Genomic DNA, 14,457 nt, shown 5'->3' with positions numbered 1-14,457 from the left:
ACATGTTGGAGACTTGCATGTTGTTGCAGAAACTTGTAGCTCGCCACATTTAGCCGAGTCCTTGTTTCCACCGGCAGAAGGAGCCCACTCCTGCAGCTGTCTTGGGCACGGATCTTCTGATGGGGCCTGTGGGCATCCTGCCTGCCCCCAGCAAGGTGATTGCTCTGTCAGGGGCGGCGTGTAGGCAAAACACTTGATGCCACAATAACCCAAAAAAACCCATGTCCTCACCTCCAATTTGCCTTTCCAGCGGTGGGGTTGGAAGAGCTTTCTAAAAGTCTCACTTTCCCAGAGTCTCTTTCTCTCCCTTGCATCCTTCCTCATCACCCCTTGTGTGTGCAGGCAGCTCAAACCCACTTTGCCACATGCGGTAACAGTTCTGCCGTGTCCCCCGGCCCGGCTGCTGTTGTCTGTGTCCCCCCTGCTACTGTCTCAGCTCCTTGTCACCTTTCATTTGTGGTGGAGTGGCTTTACAGGCGACGTTAATTGAGTCACGTTCATCAGGGACTCAATAAAAGCGTGACGGCCGGGATGGAGCCGTGGCAGATGGGAGCCCCGGCGGACAAGTGGGATGCGTGGCTGGGGCTGTGCCGGTGCCCCGGAGGCGGTGGGATGGGTCTTCTGCAGCTTCAGAGTTTGTGGCTTTGGAGCTGTGGCAAGAGCAGGCCAACAAAAGTGAAGGAAAAGATGGCTTCAGGTGATTGAAGTTGTTTTTTTTTTTTCCTGAGACAGACCTAGATAATCATTTAAGTAAAACTGTAAATCCTAAGCTACAAAGGACTAGGTGTGAAACAATAATAGGATTTAGGTTTATAGGTAATTGCAGACATCTGCAGGTATCTTGAGTAGGAGTAGTTTTATTTTATTTTACAAGTTAGGAAGAGTATAAATTCTCTTGCTTTAGGACAAAGCTAGCAACGGGTTAGGCAGAAACCCCTTTTTCCAGAGGTGAAAACTCTCAATTCAGGTGTTTCTTGTACCTTTCTCTGAAGTGTCTGGTCTTGGCCATTGTTAAGGAATGGCCAAGCACGTTAAAGAACATACTCTTCTGTGCACTTCTAGGACCTTTGCCCTTTGAATTTCATTTTGAACACCCCAATTTAAATGAAACCAGCTACATGAAGCAGAATCTGAATGTGGTGAGGATGCTCATCCCTCTCCATCAGCGCTGGGCTGGGGTGGCACAGTGGAGGGTGTCCTCTGCCCACCCAGTGTTGCTGGTCCAGTGTCCCTGGTACAGCTGCTGCTCTTGGCTGTAGGGCTGGTTTAAATCTTTGCCTTTGCTTGGTGTGAATTCACCAAGCTGCGCCGATCCAGTACTCAAATAATTTACTTCTCTTTTTAGCATTGAGTCTTTTAAAGGTGTTACATTTGTTTCTATTCTGCGTTAAATTAAAATTAAATGGTTCTGTTTTGTAGATGCATTAGTGTACAAATATATCTATTTTTAGATCCTTTTAGCCCATGTCTATGTGACTAAGAAAAAAGCAGCTGAGTAGGGGCCTCTGATTTTTGTTTTACTTGAATCAAACACCCTATTGGGATTTCAATTATAAGTGAATGTTGCACTTGTTTGTTACTAAGGTGACTACAGTGTCAAGGTTATGTGGATGTTGAAGTATTATAAATGCAGAGATAATGCAAAAAAGAAAAATAGTTGTGTTGGCTAAAATCACCTTCTTCCTATAGCATAAAGTTGCACACTGTCCTACATTTCAATTCTTGTTCTATTAAATTACCTGTTTAATAATTTGAATCCAGTGTTATTTTTATATTATACTGCAAATGTGTGACTGTGAGGTTATTTTTAAGATATATTTATTAAGGGAATGAATACAATAAGACAAGTCATTGCAGCCCACATACAGTTCCTTGACTTCTCATTTTATGATGTTTCAATTGCATATGATTACCGAATATAAGTTTTAACTTTTATGGGGCTTCATTAGAGATGCAGCTGTGTAGAGAGAAATTCAATAGAATTTGATTTTTTTTTTTTTGCAAGCTCTAAAAGTGTAGTGAGATGGAGCAACTTGATGGAGCATAATTTCAAACTTCCTCCTTTGAGTTTGGATGCAGTTTTGGGCTTAGCTGGGCTGCAGTGGAAATTTGCTGATGATGGGAAGAGGAAGGGCACTATCATGAGAGCTGTGTGTTTGGAGTGTGGTAGACCAGAGCATCTGCAACCAAAGGCATTTACCTTTTTTATCTGGTTAGGACACAGAGAAGAGGTGATGTCCTTGGCTGGAGCCAGGACTAGCAAGAAATGCTTTTTGCTCCTGTGTGAATCAATGTTCTGGTGGAAAAATACAGTTTCAGTGAGTCCATGGTGTTCTCTTCTAATAGAGAATCTAAGTAAAATGAACTCCCCAAAAGCCAATATTGAAAGCCAATATTCTCAGCAAGTGCTGAGAAAACAACTTTTGGGGCACATATAAAGGAATAGATGTAGTAAATGAGTAAATTTACCCTGTGGTTAAATGCCTCAGTGCTTTGTGTGAATACTAAACAGGAACATATCCCATCAAGTATAGTTTTTCCATAATTTATTAGCATAATATATTTGGGTTTAGTTATGGGAATGTAAACATTTATAATGGAATGATCATGTCTTTTAGTAGAGGGAACCAACCCCCTTGTCAAAAGTAATAGTGACATTAGCTGTTTGGGGAGAACTTACTTCACAACATAGACTGCTCCTTTCTAAACATCAACTTCTCATAAGGTTACAAACCCAGATCCAGAGCAAAGACATCGTTCTCTGGGCATTTGGCATCTGCATGGGAGAAAGAATCACAGGTGGCTTGAACGCAAGACTTCAAAAATCTCTTCTCTGCTGATTAAAGCTGCGGCTGTGCTTGGTGTCCTTGCTTTTAAGTATTTGCTGCTCATGGCTTCTCCAAGTAGGCACAGGCCTTGTGGGGTGGAAAAGCTGGATTTGCTTTGCCTCAGAGCATGAAATATCAGATCATTGTGAATCTGGTCTTTCCCTGTGGGGAGCAGGGAGGAGGGAAGGGCAGGGGCACTGCATCTGAGTGGAGTGCAGGTTTGCTCATTTCTTTTTGCCCATAGAACATCATCCCCAGAAAAATAGTATTCCTGGGCTGTGCCACCTCCCACAGCAAGGAAAAACAGATGAAAAGCAATGAAGCAAACAATTACATAATGAAAAACAATAAAATGCATTTTCTAATATGTACTACTAGTGACCATATGACTTTATTATAAAAACTAAATGTGATTACATTTCCAAGTATTGTGCTGTGTGATAAACTCCAGGGAAAAACTGAAGAACAGCTTAGAAGGAGAAGACTTCTTGTTTAATATAAACCTCAGACTTTGAAGTGACACATAGCAGGGAATAAATGTCCATCATCTATCAAATGAAGTTTGAACGGTTTAGGTCACACTAGACAAACATTTCTCACCCTAAAACCTTCTTTTCATCTTCATTCATCAACAACACCTTAAGCTTGTGCCCCTCTTTTTCTTTTCCACTCTCTCAAAAAACAATAATCTCATTGATGCCTACAAATCACTTCTGGCTGGCACTCGTTAGGCGAGTTATGAGCTGTGGCTGCTGCTGCTCCCATCGGAGCTGCCTCCCGTGCAGGGAGAAGAGGGGCTTGGAAGTTTGGGAAGAGGTGAAGGAGGGAGAAGTGCTGCAGAAATGATGGTTGTAGACAAGGGAGGTGGTGAGCAGAAAGAGGTGAGTGAGGCGAGAGGAAGACATAAATGGCAGATCATCCCTTTCTTGAGCTGTGCTGTGCAGTTTGTGTCTCGCTGCTCTCACTGGTTTGTGCTGGGGGGTCTAGAGCTGAGTGATGCAGTGCAACCCAAACCCTGGAGATGGAATGAATGCATCCTCTGAGGGGGGTGCTGCTGCATGTGGAACCCCCAAACAGCCAGGTTTAGAGCTTTAAAAAGGAAAGGCAAACCACCATGGGCAGGCTGGGGAGGTTTGTTCACTTCTGCAGATCCCTCAAGCTGCCTTGGGCTGTCCTGGTGGGTGCTCAGACCCAGAAGCTCATCTTCAATTTGCTTTTTTAGTTGCAGGCTAACCCACATCATTGCACCTTGTACTTTCTTTCTGCCACCTCCTCTGAGGTCTTTGGCTGGGCTGTGCATGACCTGTTCAGGCCTCATTTCCTGGTATGAAACTACCCCTATTACACTAATCCTTTTCCAATAACTCCTAATTTTTATTCTTATCCTTATCCAATTCATGGGACACCTCTTGGATTAACTTCCCTATGGTACAGTTTTCCCCCTTGCATTTCATGCTTGTTCCTTTCTCACCATTTCTTCTTTTTTCTTTCAAAGATACTTTGCTGGCTCCATCCCCAGCTACCTGAAGTGATTTGTTCAGCAGCTCAGTTCCCCTTCCAAAGGCCACAGACTGTTTTCCCTTGTTTTCTGCCTTTTTTCCTTCTTTCTGTCATTCTGGGAAACAATTTGACAGACATGGCTTCTTCTCTGTCACCGGTTAATGTTAATCTCTATGACTACAGTGGACATGGATAGCAGCAAAGATCTGTTTGAAGACAGAATTTTGTGTGGAAATTTCAATAGGTCTGGCAAGGAGAACTTGTTGGGAACACAGAGACTGGCTGGGGGGGGGAAGTCAGCATTTTGATTGCAATACAAGTTGATTTTTTTTTCCCCACCACCATTTTAAACATTGCTGCATCTTGTTCTAATGTGGGGTCTGGGTGATGCCACCATCTGTGGTGGTGTGGCCCAGCACTGGGGAGCACGGAGGGGAGGTCTGTCACCCACCCAGCCCATCACTGGCTTCTTGGAATTGCTGTCCCACCTCCAGCACCCCCTTGAGGTGTTCTCAAAGGAGCTTTGGGTACCATTGCTCTTTGAAATTTGGCGCAGTGATGTAAAACCTTCAGGGTATGGCTGGTGCTGGGGTGGGCTTCCCATGTCTTGCTGTGCAGCAGAGACCTCCACGTGCTGGTGAGGGACCAGGAAATCTTCAGCCTCATTAATGAGGACAGGAGGATTCACCCATTTGTGGGAACTGGTCACACACTGTGGAGTATCACGAGGTAAGCCAATTTCCTACCCCAATGCCTTCTTTTCCACTTCTCTCCTTCACAGTTTGAAAACCATAAATCACTTATTTGAAATATATTTAAGGAGAAGAATATTTTCCCCTGCATTCCCATTTAATGCTTTGTAGCGAGTACAGTTGGGATCATTCATGTGCCAAAGCAAGAGAAATATTCTTCTTTGATACTGTGTCTTTATTTTAGACAGTTTCCTCTTTTACTCAGTTCTTAGATGATAATTCTGAGTCCTTAGATGCTGCTCATTCTGTCACAAAAAGAAAATGCAAAACAGGATATTTTAATATTAGTAATAATGAATGTTTACATGATTAGCTCAATTACTTTGTTCACTTTGACATTTTGTCATTGTGGACCTGTCTTCCTCTCTCTTTTAAAGTATGTTAGTAGTGATGGGAAGTGCAGGGGTGGGGCTGTGATCCAGGTCGTGCTGAGAGTCTACCAGTAAGGAAGAGAGGGTTTCTCTCACCTCACAGAACCTTGCCAACATGTCTCCTTGCCCTGTTTGCTTAGACACACTTATTCAAACCTCATTAAAAATACAAGTCTTCAATAAATTTTGCCCTAAAAATTTATATTTTGCCTGTAAAATGAAAACCACGCTTTTTCTGTGTGGCCCTCGAGGTCTGTATGAGACTGGGTCATTCACTGGTCTAGAAATTCTCCTCTGTAAATCAACACTGTGTTATAAGGGTGAGTTATTCATCTGACCTGTAATTGCTCTTGTCTGACATATTTATTTTATAGATTTTGGGTTTACATAGTTAGCAAAAACCCTGTTCTGTAAAGATGTTTTTTGGCCAAAAAAAAAAGGGGGTTGTGGAGGTTTTGGTGATACTGGAAAAAAACCTCAGAGGGTTTTGTTCTTGGTACTTTTTCTCTAAAGAAGAAGCAAGGATAATTGTGTTAACAGCAGGGTGCCACTGAATGATGGAGAAGCTGAAGGAATGGCTTGTTTTCCTGTTATGTCACTGCTTTGGCTTTCTCATTCTTGTTCCTCTGTTTCTTCAGAAAGGCCCTGCAGCCTGCAGATAACAGAAATTAAATTAGTATTGATAAAACATTAGACACTCCTATTAATATTGACAGTCTGTCGATACTGTTGTGCTACTTTTGTAATACGGGATGTTAACGGATAATACTTTAAATAAAAACACACTAATCTTATAATCACTGAACATGTAGCGGGGTCTCGACTCAGCTCACTCCTCTGAGCTCCCCCATCCCTGCCTGCCAGCCCTGCCTGCAGCTCCCCTTCAAGCCCCTGAGGGCTGGGCACGTTTCTCCCTCTGGGATTGATCCTGTGACCAGGGAGTTGTGGTGGGGCAGAGATGATGGTGGTAAGTTGTAAGGCAGGAATAGTGATGGGAATCTCCCCATGGTGGGCTTGGTCCTGAAGACCCATGTGTCCATTGGACCGAGCTCTGGGGGGGCTGTGGGTGGATGCAGCCCTGACTGTGGGGTGGTCCCAAAACAAGGGAGTTTTAGTCCCGTGGTTGCTCATGGTGTTCAGTGTGGTGCTGCCCACCCTCGTTCCATGTGTCCTCGAGGTTTGGGGCAGGAGGCAGCGCAAGGATGACTCCCAAGTTCTGATGCAAGGCAGCAAACCACCAATTCCCTGTTGGACTGTGCTGGCTGAGCGCACACAGGGTGAGAATACGTGAGGTCAAAGCGCTGCCCTTAATCTGTGGTTCTTGTCCTAATACTTAGCACATGTTTGCAGCTCCACATTTCTTATGAACTTTTTTTTCCTTTTAAGTCTATCATGAAAATCACCATGTTCATCAGAGCTCAAGTTATTTGTTAAATGGTCTAAAAAATACGCATTAAACAATAATGATTACTTTGGTAAACACAGATGTCTTTGTATTATGCAGTGGGTTTTGTACGCGAACTTGTACATGTCTGTGAAACTGAATTTGCCATCTACCTTGAAAAAATGGGAAACATGATCCACATTAATTGCTTCTCCCTGAGCCCCCCACTCCACCTGCTGTGCTGCTGCAATCTCCTGATGTAGTGCTGCAATCCATGGCACAGGAGGACGGGCTTGGCCACAAGCAGGTTGGCACTTGCAGACGTGTGCCCGTTGTAGGAGGGAGCAGGCAACAGTCTTAACTTCTGCCTCTTTGTTTTCTAACTCGGAGGATATTTTTAAAAGGGGGAGGGAAAAACCTTTATCTTGCTGAAAACCATCTAGTGATGATCAGTTATTCACCGCATTATTAATGCTTATTTGGACATTGCTTGGACTGCTGGATTAAACAGCTTCCCCGTTATGTATTGAATAAAATGAAATACATGTCACAACAGCGGTGCTATGATGCTGACAACCGTCCTTGGCTGTGCATCTCATTAGAGAGATGTACATTTTCCTTTGTTGTGTATCTGTGAATGACATAAGTTGACAAACATCTTCTAAGAAGTTGCTGTTGGGAGAAAGTTACATTTACGGCACAGAAACTGATAAGAGACTGGTTGTTATGAAGGTAAATAATTATTTCCTGCACTTGGTGTTTTATAAGTTGTCCTCCTCTGCCTTAGTCATTTCATTTTACTTTGTTGCTGCATACATGTTGAAGATCTTCCTCTGGATCACCTGGTCTTGGAAGGAAATCCTGGAGGGTTCAAAGTTCAGGTTGCATTAAAACTTGGACTTAAAACAGGATTAAAATCCTTGCATTTCACAGTTTTAAAGACTGAATTGATTCTCCGAGTCTAACACATTAACTCCCGGGGGACAGTCGAATTTTTCCATAATGTTTTTTTGGGGGCAAAGAGTTATTAACTTGACACAGGAAAGATACTCAGGAGGGGAACTACCAGGTAGGGGCTTGGCTTGCTGTCAGCTGAACAGCGATGATGTACTTTAAAACACCCATTTTCCAGATGCACAATATATTTGCATAATTTATCTCAGCCTGCATTTCTGCAGGTTGCTGGCACTGGCCCCATTCAGTGCTTGTCTGACTTCAGGGCAGGAGCAATGACTGCCTGCAGTAACTGTGTGCGTGTGTTCAGGGATCTTTGGACCATCAGTGGAACAACTGAAGCAATAATAAGTCAGGATTATTTTTTTAAAAGAATATTTTCCTAGCTGGAGAATGAAGATGTGCACCATCCTGGCTAAAATGGCTCCTGCCTATTCATAATGAATCAGAAAAGATGTTGCATATTCAGGTACATTTGCATGACTCCCTGGATTTCACAGGCGCTGTACGAGTGCCAAGGCAGAGCCTTGTTGACCCACAGATATTTGAGAACACAGTTGAGAAACCTGTGGGAAGAGGCGAGTGTGGACTTGCAGGAGGGAGAAGAGGCGGGGAGGAAGGAGGCTGGAATCCCCCTTTCCTACTGTCCCTCCATCTCCAGTTGTGGTTGCACAGTCCTCTCCTGAAAACATCTGTACCTGCTGTACTCTTCTTCTGCCCCTGGGGTCAGCCTGTGATGTGTGGTTTAGTTGGTTTTTTTTCTTCTCTTTTTTCATCTAGACCCATTCACCTTTCAGCATCCTGAAGCAGAGAACACAATTTCTACAAGAAACTGTCATTTAGGGAAAAGTCTATATTCAAAGAGTTCTCAGCTTACACTCACCCTTGTGTCTGAAATTGTTTTACTCCTGTTACAAGTAACACCTAAAATTGCCACTTAACCTTGCAGGCACTTTGTTAAGTCCATATTTTTGATTGCAGCAGCTGGGGTGGAGTTTCCTTTGGGAATTCAAGGAGTAGGAAGTGTTGTTTGTAGTTTTTTGTTGGGGTTTTTGCTGACTGGTGCTAATGTGTAGGTGGGGATGTGCTGCTGTTTTTGTAATACTTTTATTGTTTATGGAATTGTTAGTTAATTGATGGTAACAATGCCTGGAGCCTGGGAGAGGTATTCTTTTATGTTTGCTCACATCAGAATAAGTAAATAATTTTATAACTTAAAAAGAGATTCAAGATTATTCTTCTTACTTTATTTACCTTGCAGGTTTGCATCTAGTATTTCCATACCTTGTTATCAAGTTTCCCCAAAGTAATTAGTATTATTTCTTACAAAATGACTGAGGAGAAGAATGATTTCTTTTTTTTTTAGGAATCAGTAGGATGTAGCTGGACCCAGGAGCTCAGGGGCAGGGGCTGCACTTGAACTTGCTCAAACGTAGTTGGTGTGGACATGATGAGGTCTCACATTGATTTGCAATAACTTCCATGTGAAACCTAGAAGGCAGTAGGGATTCTGATGGATGAAAATGCATCTTGGAACTCTGTTAATTGCTTCACGGTTTACTCAGACTGAAACCTACTTGGTGACTTTGTCTTCCACATTTATCCAATGAAATAAAATTCAAACCAGCCCACAAACTAGAGAATGTTTTTTATTTATGTGCAGTGTAGTTCCATCTGGTCCACGTTAAGGACCCCAAAAATATATGTGATTAGCTTTATAGTTCACTGCTAAAGGTAGCAAAGCTGGCTTTAAACATCTTTCCCATTTTCAGCAAGCATCTCAAAACATTTGCTGGCATTTCCTGACTATGATTATCAACCAAAGATTTTTCTGGTTGTCTTTTCACTTTTCTAAAGTATGTTGCATAGTTTTCCTGCTTAAAATACCACTGAAGCCTCTGCTGTTCCCTTTATAACTCTTATGCAAACTATCCATCTCTGTCAAGACTGGTCAGTCTCAAATCCCAAAGCTCAGTGTTAGGAAACGTCAGGTAACATATACTATTAAAGTAGTAAAATTTATGACTATCTCCAGCTCTGAGCTCATGCTCAATAAAATGAAATGCCACGCATTAGAAATAATACAAAAGGTGAGCTGTGCTGCTTCACAACAATTTAAGGAGAGGATTTCATGTAGTTGCCAAAAGCCAGCTCAGAAATGCCCGTGGAGTGCACAAAGAAGACTTGACACCATCAGCTTACCCCAGTTTAAATTTTTGGTGTTTGCTAATCGAAGTCCTGTATTTCCACTAACTGAGTGGTTGAAACCTTGGAGAGAAAAGAAGAAAATAAAATGTCTTTTTCTACTGCATTTAAACCAAGTTGTCTTCCTTTGCATCTCTTCTGTAAAAAATGCACTTTTGTGTGCGGAGTTTTCCAGTGGTTTGGTGCAGCCCCAGCACTACCACAACCCCCCGAAGAGGTCAAGAGCCCCAGATTTGTGCACTTTTAAGGTTTTTCTGCCTGTGCCATGTTTACTTTTGGAACACTTGGAGCTGAAGTGGAGAACTGCTGCTGGTTCGGCTGCAGCTTGTCCCAGATGTCACCGTGGCACAAGGCTCTGGGGCTGCCCATTTATGAGATACGACGCGAACAACAATTTCAGCAGCTGCAAGTCTTTCTTTTGGTGCTCAGTGCTTTTTCACCCGCTCATTCAGCAAACCCGTGGTCAGCTGGCTCTAAAAGCTTAGAAAACCACCCAGTTTTCTGCAGAAACCCAGGGTATGACCTTAATCCTCTACCTGTTTGCTGCACTTTAATGCTGCCGATGGAGAGAAGATGTAAGCATGAAGTGTGGACGTCACTCTCCATCCCCTTGCATTAGCAGACAATGCTCCCAGCACCTACCACACAGCATCCAGCTCGTGTAACAGCCTGGAGAGTATTTTCCATATGCACTTATCACTGTACGTAGTAGTAATTTGGGGAATTTTCCCTAAAAGTACAGTATTTAGACCTCAAGGAGGCTGGCTCTTAACCTCAAGTACGTCCAGAAGTGCGTAGCAAGAAGTGCCAAGGATTTTCAGGAGTTGAGCTGAAGGTGTTGTTTGAAGTTAACCATATTTTATTTTCTCAAACCCTTTCTTGGAACTTAATTTATATAGCACTGTGATGGGCATGTATAAACATTGTGATCAGGTTACAGTACTAGTGAAATAGGTAGACTCGTTTTCTTTTTCTTTTCTCACAATAAAAATGTAAGAAATTCAGTTGCTTACCCCATAAAATGCACATTTCTGCTACGGATTAGTCTTATTTTAATGAGGCTGTTACTTATACAGTAGTACATTAGCAAAGTGTCCTTTGATTTTTATGTAGTGAATGTTTACACACCAATTCAGGGAGGCCTGACTGTTAATCCTCCCCCCCCCTTCAATTCTTAAAATGGGGTATTTGAGTTGGAAAGCTGTTAATATGAGACTGGGGTATTTGTGGGTTACACACAGGTGTCAGTAAGATGGGGAGTGGGTGTGTTTGGCCGTGTGGGGACCCCAATAGCTGCATCTGAGCTGCTCCACAGCAGCAAGGTGGGAGTTGTCCCCCAAGCCACTGGGTGCAAGGACTGAATCCTGCATGGACCCAGGGTGTGAAGGGATTTCTAAGTTGCTGGCACCCTTTTATTGCACCTTCGCTGGAAGAGCGCTGGCGGCAGGGGTGAAGTGGAGCGGAAAGCCCGGCGGCGGGATGAAGACATCCTCTGTCCATCTCTGCCTGTGAAGCTGAACTGAAGCCTTCCTGCGCCGCTTAAAATTGTGATTTTGGATAAAAGGCTGTGTAATAACTTGAGAAATGTGTGAGAAGATCTCGTGTTAATACTGTATAAACCTTCTTTAACTTCAGGAAGCTTAAAATCAAATTTGGCAGAGCTTACAAGGGCAGTGAATATGGAGCCACTTGACTCCAGTAACCGAGAGAATTGGCTGACAAACCTGCAGTATTTTGATTTTATTTATAATGCTCTCTGAATTCTTCAAAGTATTTGCTTCCTTGTGAATGTGTGTAAGAATATATATTTGACTTCACCTATATGTTAAAAATTTAAGTCTAATGTTCCGTGCAAACGTTTTTCCCATTTCTTTGGGGAAATGGAATGAGGAGAGTATTACAGTGCAATTTAGGTTCCCTGGGTTTCAGGTTTTTTAAAAAAAGAGATAATAAGGGAGGTTAATTGTGGAACTAGGAGGCTCCACTGACTCATCTTCTGAATAAAGAAATTCAGATGTGTTGTGACCTCAAGAAAGTGAATTTTTAGAGCAGTTGAAGTTAGAAATCTGGGATAAATTCGGGTATTTGAAAGTCATGGTAACAACCATTTGTAAGAGCGTATCATGCTCTATAGTAAGATTGCATAAGGGCACAGGAGGAAGCATCTGATTTTTTACATTTTTTTTCCCTTTTGGCATTCTGTTTGTGACAATTACATGACTCTCTATTAACTGTGTGTGGAAGAAAGCAGTGTTATGAAATGAGGAGAGATTTCCTTCATCTGGTACTCTCTAGGTAATTTTTGTGCTTTTTCCAGTATTTAAGTACCTCTTAACTGCTTGCTGTCCATCTGTATACCATTCATAGTACTGTAAACTAGTATATGTAGCATGACCTTGTAACTTGCTTTGTTTGTGCATCTGCCAGTACAATATGTTGTCTTTCCTTAAAATGCAAATATGCTCCACGCAGTACAGAGCTCCTTAGTCAATAAATAAATGGAGGTAAAAAACTGTACCTAATACCCATTTAATTTAAATTCATTTTATAAACATAAAGACGCCTTTTAAGAGAAGCTTTAATTCAGACTAGCACCTTGATTTGTGGTTGCCATGGAGAATCAAATCTGTCATTTGACAAGAAAAGTCACCCATTTATGACAGCACTTTATCTTGTCTCTCCAGGGGAAGAAAATGTCAAAAGTGAGAGCAGAAAAAAATAAAGCCTTGAAACACCAGAATTTCTTGATTTCATTTTTATTATTCAGCTATCATATCCTTTCTGATAATAGCAACTTGGTGAAAATAAATAATGTTCCTACAGTAAAATCAAATATTTCCTATTGGAATGGACAGGGCTCTTTGTGATTGTCAGTGCTGTGAAGTCTGGCAAGAAATAGTGTTATTAGATAAACCCACAGTGCCCAAATCCCATTTTCTTTTCATTACAGTGTCAAAATAATTATACCTGTGTAATTTGGGTAAGAAATTGTAGAATAAGTAAAATGGTCCATTGGAAGAGATTGCTTTAAGCTTGTGTTCACTATAGGGTGGGGTTTTACGTGCTGAAGGAAAAAAAAAAGATAAAAAAATTTGTATAATTTCATTTGAATAAAAATGTCTGGTTACTCTTTCATGTTCTTCGCAACCAGAGGAGACGGCAAGTGCTGTGTTCTGTTGGGGTTTTTACATCCATGCAGCTTTTGTAAAAGAGAGTTAAAAGAGGCAGGAGTTTTAACACTTTTTGATTCTCAGGTGAAAAATCTCTGTAGAGTTTCAAAGACATTAGATAAAATTGATGATTATCTGAAATTCTTTTTTTTTGAAGTGTTTTTATTTTGTCGGATTAAGAAATGGCAAGAATCGGGTGCTTTCAGGAATATAATTAGCTATCGCAAGTGTTTACGCGTGTACATTTAATCCATACAGGCACCCAGCTGCCCCCAGGGGAGAAACACTTACTGTAGCATTGCATTACTTTTTACATAAATCTAAAAAGTGCTGTTGAAATAACGAGACTAAAATAATCCACTCTGCGCCTCTTTCTTGAGACGGCGTTTGTGCCTTTCACAGTGTTGCGGGGTTTGATGTGGTTCAGGAGTAATCTTGTATCAATGAGATAGCATTATAATAGAAAGTCCTTTAGTGGTTTAGTGTAAATATTGGGCTGGTAGGGGAGCTGCTTGCTGGAGCCGCTGTGCCTGCAAGAGATTACAAAAAGGGAGAGAAAGGAAAGGGTCGGAGGCTCTTTTTTTTATCCTTGAAATTGGCTGGCGGTGCCGGATCCATAGCCAAAGCTAGTTGGGATCTGCTGTGAGAAAACAGGCAGCACAATAGTTCCCTATTCCTGCCTTCATGCGGAGTCTGAAGCCAAATCCTGCTCTTAAATACTTATGTGTAACTCAGCATGCCTTCACCAGGCACTGCCATGCCTGCCCGGTGGAAGTAAGTGATGTGTTGTATCCTGTCTTTAAAAATTGTGTGTGGTTGCAAATGTCACCTTAGCGGGGAAATGGTTGCAATTTGGATTTTTTTTTTTTTTTTAAATGTTGGTTTTTAACACGTATTAGCATCATGTCACAGGAAGTATGTTAGCATGGGCTACCAGAATGTGATAACTTAGGGGTTTTTTTATGAGACCATCTGGAATAAAAGAGGGTGAATTAAAGATGCTCTCTGGGGTTATGGAATCTTAAAGATATTAAAAGGTCTGATTTCCATAATGTCTGCCTCTCCTTTTGCCCAACTGTTGATATAATCTGCTTTAAAATCGATTTTCTGTCATCATGTAATCAAAGCCTTAATTGCATCATCATTGACTTCAGCATTTTTTGCTGATAAATTTGTGTGACTGATGGTGAAAATGTTGTGAAAAAAGAAACAACAAGTGTTTGAAATAATTTTGCTGAATGTGCTGTCTCTTGCATATGGACAGAAAATTTCACAGGTAGTCCAAGAGTCCTT

At 41.8% G+C, this 14,457-nt stretch overlaps 1 protein-coding gene across 3 annotated transcripts in view; it reads left to right on the top strand.

Moving 5' to 3' along the window:
• Nucleotides 1-14,457, top strand: part of FOXP1 (forkhead box P1) — a 345,834-nt gene that overhangs the window by 19,847 nt on the left and 311,530 nt on the right. Inside the window, exon 3 of one of the 3 annotated variants that reach the window (XM_027700819.1) lies at nt 4,947-5,057. The exons of the other annotated variants lie outside the window; for them this stretch is intronic. The gene's annotated coding sequence lies outside the window, so the exon portion shown is untranslated. The remainder of the gene's footprint in view (nt 1-4,946; nt 5,058-14,457) is intronic. 3 annotated transcript variants of the gene reach the window in all.

Source organism: Neopelma chrysocephalum, unplaced genomic scaffold (genome assembly GCF_003984885.1).
Source record: "Neopelma chrysocephalum unplaced genomic scaffold, ASM398488v2 Primary Assembly neopelma1_147, whole genome shotgun sequence".
NCBI lineage: Eukaryota > Metazoa > Chordata > Aves > Passeriformes > Pipridae > Neopelma > Neopelma chrysocephalum.
The sequence above is the reverse complement of the archived record's forward strand: the minus strand, read 5'-3'. Positions and strand labels throughout refer to the sequence as shown.